The 13,968-nt window shown below is 40.4% G+C and overlaps 1 protein-coding gene across 1 annotated transcript in view; it reads right to left on the bottom strand.

The window, feature by feature from the left end:
- Positions 1 to 13,968, bottom strand: part of ATP8A2 (ATPase phospholipid transporting 8A2) — a 508,363-nt gene that overhangs the window by 30,818 nt on the left and 463,577 nt on the right. The gene's annotated exons all lie outside the window — the stretch shown is intronic.

Below are 13,968 nucleotides of genomic sequence, written 5' to 3'. Positions count from 1 at the left end.
TAAGTGAATAGCTACCCATAGGTCTTGCATGAGACTGCATTCCCCACATCAGTGGTGCCATGAACTCCTTGGGGCTGGAGGGTAGTTTATGGATAGCTCAAGGGGCATCATTCTAATTTTGCACATTTGGTTGCTTAGTGCTTATCTGCCAGGCAGTTCCTAACGTATAATTTTCTTTTCTCCTCCAAAAGGGTGTAAGACCACTATAAGAAAACCTCTCTATAATGTAAGTTGTTCTAGAGTAGGGGTGAGGGGTGACTTTCAAACACCCTCAGATGAAATATGCACATCCCAATACATCTCCCTGCATGGGAGAGGAATCTTGGGGACATATAAACTTTGTTTTTGCATGGACAAACTTCAGAAACCTTAATGAAGAAAGGCCAAGTGGCTCTTTTCAATATTCTCTACTCATAAGATCTCATCCTGTAGCTATTTCTTATAAGCAAGGCTTTTGATGGCTCTCTGTGGCTTATAGAATAAAGCTCCAACCTCATCACAGATCATTTGATTTGGCCCTTCCCTACTTCTGCAACCTAACTTCTCACCACCACGCTGGACTCTCAGCCTATCATACTGAACTTTTCATGGTGCCTGGATAACGCTGCCAAGTCATTCCCTGCAGCCAGAATCCCCTGCCCCTCCTTCACTCTCTGGTAACAAATTCTAATCTGCACTGGGCTCTCCCAGCAGCCTCTCCATCACTGTATTCCAACACTTTCACATTGTATTCCCATTCTCTATCTACTCATCTCCTGTTATTACCCTACTCTTTTTCTATTTCTTTATTGCCTGGAACGATCTTTGGCAAAATGCAAGGACTCAATACATGCTCCTGCCTGGATTAGCATCACTATGAAGGACAACAACATTAGCATCTCTGAGTGAGCAAATACATATGAGCAACCATGTGTGGAAAGTTCTCAGAAGCTCTACTTTTGTCCAAGCTGACTCCTGAAGATGAGGCGGAAAATGCACCAAGGTCCTGTCAGAGAAATCTATTTTCACAATATGATCTTCAACAACAGGATGTGCCCACTGACAGGCATTTAAAAAAAATCATAATGCTACTTGCTCAGCAGGTGTTTTGTGCAAAAAGTTTGTAAGAGTTCGGATGTAAAACGGGTAATGGTATATGAAAGAAAAAAAATTAAGAGAGCATTATGTCCTGCACTGCTCACAGATGGGTAGACAAAGTTTTGGGAGAACAAATTATAAACTGCACTGTAAATTCTATGATCAGGTTTTTCTTTTGTTGTTGTTACTTCATTTTCTTTTGCTGTTCTTATAAATGGTAGAAGTAGATAAGAAATGCTGCTCAACATATACATATATATCCACACACACACACGCACACACACACGTATCAGTTGTTAGGAATGTGAAAAGACTTGCTGCTGACACTAACAAGAAAGCAGCAGAGAAAATCAAAATGGATAAACGGAAGGTGCATCTCAGAGCCTATACAACATGTCTAATGATGTCATAAGTTGGACTTGCTCCAACAGAGCCATAAAAGAACAAAAGTCAGAAAACATGAAACCAATGCCTCATATAAGCTGCTGTGTTCAAGAAAGAAATTAGTGCAAGGAATACAGCAGTGACACAGCCATGAGGTAAACTTCATGGAATGATGTGGTTATGTCCTCTGAGAATATTACATAGAAAGGAAGAAGAAGAAAAAGTCACCCGTAAGGAAACAATCAGAACCGAGGATCTAAAGTACATAAATGAGGATGTCTGCTGGCCCTAATGGAAGAATTCCCTGAAGATCCTCAAGAAAATTCTTTATCTGGAATTACAGTGCACTTTGCCTGTAGACAGTCCTTATAAAACAGCACAGATACAAATCAATTGTTTTTGAGGCTATATGTGTATTTTCATTTCCAAATACTGAAGAAACTAAAGTGAAAAACTTTGAGGAACAGCAGAAATGTGGTCTTCAGCCAGTTGAATCAGGACTGCATGATTTACGGGTGTAAGAAGCAGAGGCCAAAATGTAGCAGAAACATGTAGCTGCAGCATTTCTCTGGGTTATCAAATAAAAGCTCACTTGGATTTACTTTGAAAAGTCATTGTGTCTCACATGGTCCAGACACAGTATATCTATAGATGTCTGGTCAAAGAATACAACCAATTTGTCCAGCAACATGGCAGCAACGAGGCTTGTACACAGCCCAGCCTAACGCCTCTTTGCTCCTGAGTGCTTTAGTGTCTTTAATCTTCTGCAGCGTGTGAAAGACGTCGCATGAATTGGGAGCATGCAAAGGGCTTTGTCTCCAGCCTCTGGCAACTTGGACAGTTCTTCGGTTTTCAATACATTTGTGAGGATGGGGAAAAGATGATAGCTTTGACAATGAGCCCAAAGTTCCACATGACAAAAGCGCTTTCAGCAAGGTCCTGTCCTCAGTTCTTTCTAAGAAAGTAAATGCTTTCTGAATAGGTAGGACATAGCCAGGAGGGGAAAAGGTCTGGGTGATATATCAATGCTTTAATAAACAAATCAACTGTCATTCTAGAAATACCCTGAATATCTAAAATTTCTTCCATCTGAAATCTTGACTATTTCTGATGAACTGGCAAAAAGAAATAAATGGTAGAATTAAAATTTCTTTTCCATTAGTAATGAAAAGTTATATTTATCAGTAAATTCAATGAATGTATGTAAAACTCTTCCTTAAAAAACTTTCTAAATACCAAAATTTTAAGTTATTCATTTTATATTTCTAAACTAGACATATAAGTCGTATTAAAATAATTGTTTTACTCTCTCTAAAGAGTATATTTTCTCCAAAGACTTAAAATTTTTTGAAGAATATATGTGTCTGGATTTTGTGACTTAATTGAAATACAAGGATAATATATGCTTTAAAGGTTACAACACTGTTTACTATTCTTTCAACTACTAGTTTTTAAATCACATTCTATATACATTAAATGTTTTTAAAAATATTTAAATTAGAACATATAAATATTTCATTTAATACATGTCAAATCCTTATTTATTAAAAACCACAAATGTTTTCAAGTCAACTTGCTTCTGTAAAGATCTCAAATTAAAAGAGCTTATATTTGATCTTACAAATAGGTTGTTTATTAAAAAGGTTGCAATTATATATTGCTATTTTAAAAAAGCATTCTTATGTGCCCATTTGTATAAAATAATACTGGCAATCTGCCTATTCTGCTCCAAGTGCATTGCTCGACCATGTTGCTATCTGCCTAAGTCAGTTGTATAACAATGAACAATGAATTTATCACATGATGTTATTTTAGAGAGTTTTAGAGCTTACATAAAACATTAGTGACCTCTTTATATGATTTGTACATTTATGCTGAGAAATTTAAGCAAATTTATTGTATAGAAATTATTTACACTAATATTTATATATTATTTAATAATTATAAAAATCACAAAATTAAAATAAAATTTATTAAAATTATAAATATTATTTAACAATGTATATTATTCACATATTATTTATATTATTTTATATATTAATTTACACAAATATATTATTATTATATTAAATATAATCAGGAACAAAAAAGAGAAATAGTTTGAGGTTACAAAGTTAACTGTGAAACACTGTTAAAATTGTACATCAGAGCTTTTCTCTATACCATCCAAAAGAAAAATAGAAAAAAATTGGATACAGAGATGATATGAGACATTTGTCCTCCATAACACTAACTTCAAATTTTTGTCAGTTTGAAAATCATCTCACTGGTACCACTAAATGACTTTAAAACAAATAAATGTGTTAATTTGAACTTTTATAATAAATTCATGCTAATAAATGCTTTCTGTTTTACATATTGGGATTTTACCTAACTTTTTGAGAATGGGATTCCACAGCTTTAAAATGGCATGGTAATCACATCTTCTAGAAAATTGGGTCATGTATTTCCCTCGTTTACACCCTTTCCATAGCTCCTGGGTGGTGAAATCTTGATCCCCTCCCCTTGCCCACAAATCCCCAAGGGCCCCTGCTGCCCCTTGGATGGCTTTGTAGCACCAGCCAGACGAAGTGTGTTCCCTGCTTGGGCCTCCCCACCAATACTTTCTGCTGCCTGCAGTGCTCCTTCACCAGGTCTTCGCTTGGATGGCTATACGATTTATTTAGGTCTCAGTTGAATGTCATCTTGAGAGGCTTTCCTAACCACTCAACCCCAGTCATTCATTCCCCATTACAAACCTGTTTCATTCTCCACATAATAGTCATCACTGATTCTCTTGTTTATTCACTTGTCTGTTCCTTGTCTGTTACTCTTACTAGATTGTGAGCTCTAACACAGTGAGAACCTGTCTTTCTTGTTCTTGCCACATCCTGGCCTGGCATGTCTTCAGTTTTCAATAAACGTCTGTTGCATGGATGAATAAACGACTTGTCCCATATTAAGCCAATCACTGATTCTATTTGCTATGAAGCCAGCATGTTTACTCATTAGTAAGTGTGAATTCCCAATTACCACCACCTAAGGTGCCTTGAGCCAATCCTAATTGCTAGAGAAAGAGAATAAACACTGAATACCATTATCACTGCCTTGTTAGAAAGGGAAGACTTAACTGGGACTTACCGAATGGCTAAAAACCAAGGCTCCATGAAAAGCAGTCATTCCTGTGTCCTGTGTCCTGGTCTAGAGAAGGATTTACTCTTAGGTGCACCAGCATGCGAGACACCCATTTTTTTTCTGCTTCTATTAATAGGGAAATCTCTCCAAAAGTCCAATAAATCTACTACTAAATGCAGTGATTCCCGCTACAATGACCATCTGCTAGCCATAACTTTTACATATTCTCTGAGTTCTTCTCATCCACAAGATCAATGATGCCATATTTACCTGTGACCAAATGGGTCTTGACTGGCTTTCCAAGTGACAGCCACAGAGATGGGAACTACTGCACATTACAACAAAGACCGTGCCTGGGACTTGGATGGACACTTTCAGAGTAGTGTCAGGTGCAAAAGCAGACATCAAATATAAACAAAAAAATGTCCCGCACTGCCGCTCAAGTTCTCTGTTCTTCCCATAGTCCAATACCCCCAGAGGATTCATTAATTCTCTTAAGTGCACTACAAAAACTTTACACCTGTACTTTCAGGGTGCCAGAAAGTCTACACTTCTTTCCTCAGCTTCCCTAAGGATTTAGGAGTGGCCCATTGGGAAATGAGCAGTAGAATCTGGCTATGCCTGGATTCTGCCTAAATTGCAACTCAATTTCAGAATGGCTGTTCCTGGTCATCTGTTTTCAGCTGGCTAGAATGTTTTCCTCTCAGAGATCCATCACAGTTGGAGGTAGGGAAGAAAGAGAGTCAAAGGGAGAAGCAAAAACTCACTGATAATGAAGTAGAAAAGTGATTAGCCAAGACCTTCTAAGAACCTCTTGCAGAACTAATCCCTGCTTGGAATGTGAATATCACTATTCAAATGATATGACCTATACAATCGAAAAAAACCTTTTTTTTAAAAAATCTACCTTTGTATGTTTCTATTGTTGCTCAAATGGGTTAAATAAAACCACCTTTATAAAAAAAGGTGGTTTTATAAAATATGTCATACTACTTTAAAGGGATAAAAGGAGCCATCAGTACTAGTTTGTTACTGACATTAACTTCATGAGTAAAAGTGATTTTTGAAAAGGTGTCTTGTTTGCAAATAGAGAAAATTCACATTAAACTAACTTAAGTCATAATCCAAAAGCAAATTTACTCACCATCCTGAAAACACAGTCTGAAGATGTGTTACCAGCAAACTGACACAGAACCTGCCTCCATACCCGTCAGCTCACCTCCCACATCACCAGGAAACAACTGTTTCTTCTCTGGAGACAATGCCTCTCTCCAGGCATTTCATAAAGATGCTGCAGTCCTTTGCTACAGTGGTGGGCAGTGGCTAATCTCCTGAGTAGATTTCTAGAACAGCTAAATCTCCACTTAAAGGTGAACAAGGAGCCCTTTTCTTGCTTCATAACAAATGACAAATGGTATTTATAAAAGCTTTTTAAAATTATTAAACATCAGTCCATAACAACAACAAAAAAGGCTCTTGGGATTTAACATCCATAAAATAACAGAGAATCAATTATTTTAGTTGACACAGGCGGGTTAGGCATTAACTAAATGCTAATTAGGCGTTTCACTTCCTTGAGAGTTTATTTTCCTCATCCTCTCCTTCCTGTGCCCAGGATGCAAACAGTCGCCAGCATCCCCATTGGGGTAATCCAGTCAGCCTTTCTGAAACTTCCTGGACCATTTACTCCCTTTGTCCCTCTAATGCATTTCCTCACCTGTTCTGAGCATTTGTCAGTGAGCCCAGAGGTTTCACTGGTCTTACTTGGGAGCCTTGTGGACTCTTCAGTTGTTCTCCTAAGAACTCTCCCTGTTGTCTCAACTAAAATAGTTGTCAGCATTAGCCCTTGCCCAAGGTTCTTCCCTACACAAGACTAAATCCATTCAGTTAATTTCTTTTATAGACCATACTAGTCTCCATTAAGGTGATTCTGGCTGGAATAAGGCTTCTCTTTTCTGAACCATATCAAAGCAGTCGACAGCTTTCGTGAACTTCTTTTTCTTTATTTGCTCTGAAGTTGTCAGCTTGTTTGGCTTCTATACTCCTTTAGGGAGGGTCTAGTTTCTAGGTTTGCTCCATGTTCTTTCTACATTTAGGGATCTTAAAGGCAAAAACACATAACATTTTCTAGCTTCCTTGGAGTTCTGCACGTGACTTATCAAATCAGCAGACTTGGACTCTTTTCTGCGGCCCCTAATCAGACTCCCACTCCCAAGAAGGCATCCCTCCTGGCCTCTCTTGGGGCTCCACTGCTCTCCAGGCACTCTGATAAAGATGAAATTGGACATGGAAGCTTTTGGGCAACTCTCAGTATCTTGGCTTTGTGAAAAGGGGCCTGGAGTTAGAAGACGTGGGTCCCCCTGTCTTTATTGGGGCAACACTAGGTGGGTGACTCTGCTTCTCCAAGGCTGAGTTCCCCCTTCTGCACAGGAAGACACTTTCATTAGCAGCACATGGTGATAATCACGAGAAAAATAAAATGGGACAATCTCTGTTAACCCGCGGCATTAAAAACAAGGAAGCGGAGGGGGTCTTCTTGAGATTAAAAGAGACTTAAAAAATACAGCAAAGAAATGTTACTTGTGGACCGTGCCTAGATCCTAATACAAACCTAACAAACCCCTAAAAGGACAGGGTTGAGACGATCTAGAAAATCTTTTTATGGACTGGGTGCCAATTGATACCAAGGAATTATTATGAATTTATTAGATGTGATAACAGGCTCTGGAATTATAGTGTTTATATGTAATAACATAAACAAGTATAACATGTATTAGTTATAACACGTCATAATGTATAACGTGATATTTAGAGCTACATCTTGAAGTATGTAAGGGCGAAATGTGATGTCTAGTATTTATTTTATATGCTCCAGCAAAGAAAACCAGAGGCAAAAAGAGGCTAGTTGAAGCAACTGTGGTGAAATCTTGATAAGTGTTGAGTCTGGGCAATGAGTATATGGGAGTTCATTGTGCTAGTCTCTCTACTATTGGGAACGTTGAATATTTGAATAATTTAAAAAACCTTTAACATATTAAAATAAATGTATTAAGGGAAGCCCAGGCTAACATTACCATAGAGGGGAGAAGTCAGAAACAACAGGGTAATGTCAGAGTCTGTCTGGAGGTGGACACATTTGTCCTCAGGGCTGCAGGTCCCTCCAGGACAAGGGTCTATCTTCTTTGTCCCGAGTCCCCAGTCCCCAGTACTTGGCCCAGTACCCACACGGCTGTATGAAATCAGTCGAAAGAGAAGGGGCCAAGGGCCACATGAGCCACAGAAGAGCATGGCCAAGCTTGGTGAGGGGAAGCTTGGGAGGTCAAGGGGAGAGAGGAGGCCAAGATTCACACAGGTAAAAAGAAGCTGAGGAGAGAGAAATCCTTCTGTGGCCCTGGTCTGCACTTACTGCAGCAGACAGTGGGAAACCATCAAAGGTTTAGACCAGAGAGCGCGTGATGAGAGCTGTGCTTCAGAAACCATTTTCAGCTGTGTGGAGGGTGGAAGGAAGAGGGAAAGGCACCACAGCAGGGACACCAGTTGGGATGACAGGGAGGGAGAGAAGTAACTGACCTTGGAAACAGCACTGGCTGAGGGGTGGGGAAGAACTGGCCCCTTATGAGAAGACGCAGGAGACCTGGTGCCCCGCTGGATGTGAAGACGAAGAAGGACCAAGGGAGGCCGAGAGGGAGCCCGAGCTACTGGAACAAGGGGAGCAGAGAACCCTGTAGGAAGAGTTGGTTCTGAGGGGAGATGAGCTCTGGCACCATGTGCTGCTCTTTAGGGGGACGTCCGAAGGTCATAGCCTGGCTGGGTATACCCTCTTCTTTGCCAACAGGAGGCAGTTAAAGCAGGAATCCAAAGGCTGACTTGGGAAACTGTCAGGATTCTGAACCCTCCCCCAGGCCCCAATCTAAAACTCACTGTGGCTTACTCACACTGCTCCATGTGCCTGGTGTTGGGCCAGATCTTTGCCCTTTGCCTCAGCCTGGGGGGTTGACCCTGACTACACAAACCAGAGAATCCGCTGTCCTCACAACTCTCTCTAAGTGCTCTGGGTAAAGCCCCTATGTGTTAAAATGGCCAGTGAAATTTAATCGTTATTCAGCTTCTAAGTTAGGGGACCTATGAGTGTTAGTTAACACTTTCTGAACATCTATATACGCTATAGATTTAATATGTATTATTTCATTTAAACCTCAAAGCAACTTCATAGTGAGAAAACTAAAGTTCAGAGAAGTTAATAGCCTAGCCAAGGTCACACAGCTACATGAGTGGCAGGGCTGGGAGCCCAACTCAGGTCTGTCTGTCTCTACAATCCATGCTCTTTCCTCTGCTTCGTGACACAGTGATGGAAAAAATGCAGCTGGAAGTGAAATAAATCTTAACCAGGTGTTGGAAGCAGACATTGGCCACCTGGCCTGGAGAGGTTTGCTAAAATGATGCCATAATTTCCTACCCTTTTAGCTAATAAAAAACTAATAGATATTTTAGGGGAAAAAATGTGGGAAGGGGTGCGAGGGAAATAAAGAGAAGACAGAGACACACATTGCCAACAGCCAAAATTTGGGGAAAAAAATTTTTTTCCTGAAATTATATTAAGTCTATATTGGAGAAATAATATACAATAAAGCTGGTGTATCTCATAGTTTTGGGCTTGCTTATACTCATCTTTGACTTAGCAGTTGTACCAATTGTGACTTGGAGATGTGACAATACCAAATACCTTTTTAAACATTATTTTAAAGATCAAAGGATTTCTGCTTAAAGATCAAAACATGGATATTTTTTAGTTGAGTACTCAACTCAAAATGTATTGGGGAGTTTTTGTTTTTTAATATAATTGGTTTTTAAAAGAGCACTGGGAAAGTGCTGCCTGGAGTGGAGGAGTAATCTTTCGTTTGTCTGAAAATCTTGCTGATGTGTTTCAGGCTCTGTTTTCTATTTTCAGCAGATAACACTCCATTAGGATTCCCAGATCAGCCGCTTGGACCAGGGCCCTGCCGATGGACAGGCAGCCTTGATGAAACGGAAGCTGCGGATCCCAGACAGCACAGTGAATCAGATTTCCCTCCTGAATTCCCAAGATGCGGACAGGCTGTCTGGATTACCCTGTGTGCGCGGCTCAGCCCTGGGGTCACAGAGCCCGTGCATCATCATTCAGGGAAAACATAAAACCAGATGGGAGATTCAGAGATGGCTCACCAGAAGGTGAAGACCAGTCAGGCAGCCACCTTTACCAGAGGCCCAGAGCAAGCTATACCTGGGGAAAGCACTTAAGTGAAAGAGAAGCCCGCCGCCTTGCTGGCGAAAGCCGGGGGCAGCAACCAGAACGCCTCGACCTTGAAACTAGAGAAAATCAGCCCAGCCGCCTCCCCGCCCCCACCAACTGTGCTGAACAGAAAGAAGGTCTAGAACAAAACAAGGTCTCCTTTTTGTTTATTCAGACTACATATAACTGGAAACTAGATGTTTTTATCAAATATATTCACCTTTCTTCTTGCTTGCCAAAATACCTAAAACATCAGAAGACTCTCAACCCCACACCAGGGGAAAAAAAAGTTACTTTGTCATCTTACATGACATTTTAGGCACTTGTTTAAATTATATTTGTAGAAGTAAGTGGCCAACAGTAGATTTTCTTCCACCAGAAAAAAAAAAAATGTATGAGGTACACTTTAGGAATAAAGAGGGGAAAAAAATATTACCAAAACATTGCAAAAAGGAATTCTTCCATTTAGCTTCTCATTTTTTAGACACATGCAAAATAATGACATGCATGATAGACAATTCCACACACAGAACAATGCGACTATCTCTTGGCAAAGATTATTGGGGAAGATGGTTTGGGGAAAGGTATTCTGAACAGGCCAAGAGTTAACAAGTGTCTAGTGTCTGTAAGGTACAGAGACGACACGTTAGGAAAAATGCTCCACCAGAAAAAGACAAACTAAAACCAAGACCAACATTTTCGTTCATCACCTTAAAACATTTTCTTACTTTACTCTACTTTCTAGATATCTAATTCTCTGCTCTCGCCCTTTCTCACTATCAGCTTGTTTTATCTAAGTCATGAGAACAGGCTTATTTACACATAAATTACACAGGTTAACTTTGGAAGACAAGATGTGCTAATGAGAAAGTGCAGAAGCATGCTAATGAAATTTTACCATTTACCAAAATAATGTAAAAGTTTGGGGCTTAGACAAGATCAAGAAAATGCTAGGTTGAAGTATTTTATTGAATGAATAAAGAGCATAGAGGGACACTTAGAATCCCTAGCTACCGTTTCAAAATTGTAATTGTAAATTTGGCACAAAAGTGTCTTTTAAGATTAATGCATAAAGATTTTTGTTCTATTTCTTATGAGTACATTCCTGAGAAAAACTGCTAGAATATTTGCCAGTGACTTGGACCTGAGTTTTATGACTTGGCAGAATGTCTTGAAGGGGCCTTAAGAAAGGCTTTCAGAATTGAACTGAGTAACTCCCGTAGTCAAGGATGCTGAAGACACCTGGGGTGTGGGGCTTTGCTGGCCCTGAAGGCAGGATGGCTGCCGGCTTTTGGGAGGAGCAAATCTTAGCCTGTTTGTCTCTGCCTGAGTAAGGCAATGCTAACGCCCTAAATGTCTCTCCATCTGTGATTCTATGTAAGCTCTATTCTTACGCCATGAGATAAATGGCCCTCTCACTAAACGCTGAGTGACCACCTGCGTATCTCTCAGCATTTCTCCGGCCATTTTCAACACGAGCTAACACACCAGGCACAAGCAAGTTTGCATAGATAATGCAGATTTCCCTTCTTTTCCTCACTGCCACCTCACTGGACTTTTGCACTTCCAGTCAGCCAGTCAACAAATATTTATGGAGCCTCTCCTATGTGCCAGACTAACAGCTAGAGATAGGTGCACGGGTTAACATCAGGTGGGGGTGGGGAATAAGGAAGAGGAGGTGTGAGAAGAAACAAAAATGCTCAAGACCTCTCAAAGACGGCATCTCTAAGTCTTTAGATGGAAGAACTAAGCTGAAGAAGTTTCTACCCCAACCCTCCTGGGCTGACCCTCCCCCACCCCTACCCAGCACCAAAGGTGCACAGGAACCAGGTAGGTGTGAAGGAAGAAAACAAAGGCGATAAACGAACAATGGTGAGGGGCCAAGCAGGACAAAACCATGCAGAGAGCAGCATGCTGCCATTATCTAGTTTGCAGATGGACCATCCAGAAAATCTGGGAGCAATTAGGAGGGAGAAACACAAACGGGGGTGGGTGGGGGGTGGGGGGGCACTGAGGATGATGGGAGACGTGAAGTCCCCAAACTATCTTCTGCTAGGGACACAAAAGTGAGACAAGACACTGGGACTAGAGGAAAAGGAAACTGGTGTAACCAGGTGTAACCAGCGACACTCACACATTCACACACCATCACATCAGCTACAAAGCTGCAAAATTTACAAAGCAACCATAAAACAGATTTTAAAATATGGAAGGTAGGAAACCACATTTAAACTCAAATTATCTTCTGATATCCATTTGAACATTTAAGAGTGAATTTTGAACACAATAAGTGAATTTTTAAAATTACATTCTTTTTATCAACAACAAGCAAAGGTGGGCTCACATTCTCAAGGCTCACAGCCCACGACTCTCCTGCCAAACTGAAGACTAGCAGCTGATAGTTTGTTCCTGCCATGGGTCAGGCAATACGCTGTGTGGTACACATTGTTTATAGACCCTAATCCCCCCAAAATAATAGTCGTCTTCTAAACAGAGGAAGAGACAATCTCATTATATGAAATATCTGGCCCAAGGTCTCGTGGCTAATCAGTGGCTGAGACAGAATTCACACGCAGGCTCAGACACTCTGTGGAATGCACAATGGCCCTCCAAACCCAGTAGGGTTTGCTCCCTTCACACAAGCTGACTTGTGCCTTTGCATACGCTGCTCCCTCTGCCAGAAACACTCTCATAATTTCTGTCTATCAAGTCCTTCACATTGTCAAAGCCCCCTTTTCCATTCTGTCTCCAACGTGAAACCCTTCTTGATCTCTCAAGCCAGATGGCCTCCTGGGTTGCTGCCTCTTCTGAATGCCCTCTGTGCTACTGACCCTATGTCCAGTCTGTTTTAAGAACCTCACAGGCCGGAACGAGACCCTGCCCTACATCAGATCAAGCACGTTAAAGTGTATTCTCCTGTCACATTATATGTAACATCTTCCTGTCAAATATGTGAAAGTTTTAGAATTTTGCTCTGAAATTCTCATTTTACTTAGAAATTACTTATGATCTCTCAGCAATCACTGTGTATACTTGAGAATTCTTGAGATATAAGAGAGCCTACAAGTTGTTTTCAAATATGATAAAACTTAGTGTGCTTATTAAGCTTAACAATTAAGACTGGTATGCATTTTATAGTTTTAAACATTTATTAATTTCAATTTGCAGAGGCTTCCCACTACAGTAGTTCTCTCTTATCCATGGGGGATACATTCCAAGACCCCCAGTGGATGCCTGCAACCACAGACAGTACTGGACCCTGTATACACTGTTTTTTCCTATATGTATGTACCTATGATAAAGTTTAATTTATAAATTAGGCACAGGAAGAGATTAACAACTTCTCTTTGGCATATCTGAATTGCCAGTATCATACTCGTGTGCTTTGGGGCCATTACTGAGTAAAATCAGGGTGACTGGAACACAAGCACTGTGACACCTCTACAGTCGATCTGATAACTGAGACAGCTACTAACTGACTAACGGGTGGGTAGTGTATACAGTATGGATTAAGCTAGACAAAGGGATGATTCATATCCTGGGTGGGATGGACGAAGTAGGATGGCATGAGATTTCATCACATTACTCACAAAGGTGCACAATTTAAAACAAATGAATTGTTTATTTCTGGAATTTTCCATTTAATATTTTCAGATCATAGTTGACTGCGGGTAACTGAAACTGCAGCAAGTAAAACTGTGGAAAAGGGGGACTACTGTATTTTTAGAGCCCACAAATATAGGTTTTTTTTTAGGTCTCAACGCATTTTGTAGGTCCTTGAAAATCCAGTAGGTGCTAAGCACTGTGCCTAAAGTGTCTAAGAGACAGAAGAGCTGGCTCCGCCTTGGCCATGCACTGCCTTGTGTGACGGTTATTTATAGATCTGCCTTGAGCCTCACCCTGACCCAATCGAGTCAGGATCTTAAGCTTAGTGAAGACAGCGATTTCTTTCTTGCTGACTGATACTTTTTTACAGCAACTATATAATGAATACTACCAGCTGCCACATAATGAATGCTAATGGACTCACTTACTGAAAAATGTCACAAATAAACACAAAACCACAATGTTAACTACACACTCTACAACCCCTTTCCTAAAATATCTATGGTTATTTGAAATTA

This window comes from Diceros bicornis, chromosome 9 (assembly GCF_020826845.1).
Source record: "Diceros bicornis minor isolate mBicDic1 chromosome 9, mDicBic1.mat.cur, whole genome shotgun sequence".
Taxonomy (NCBI): domain Eukaryota; kingdom Metazoa; phylum Chordata; class Mammalia; order Perissodactyla; family Rhinocerotidae; genus Diceros; species Diceros bicornis.
The sequence above is the reverse complement of the archived record's forward strand: the minus strand, read 5'-3'. Positions and strand labels throughout refer to the sequence as shown.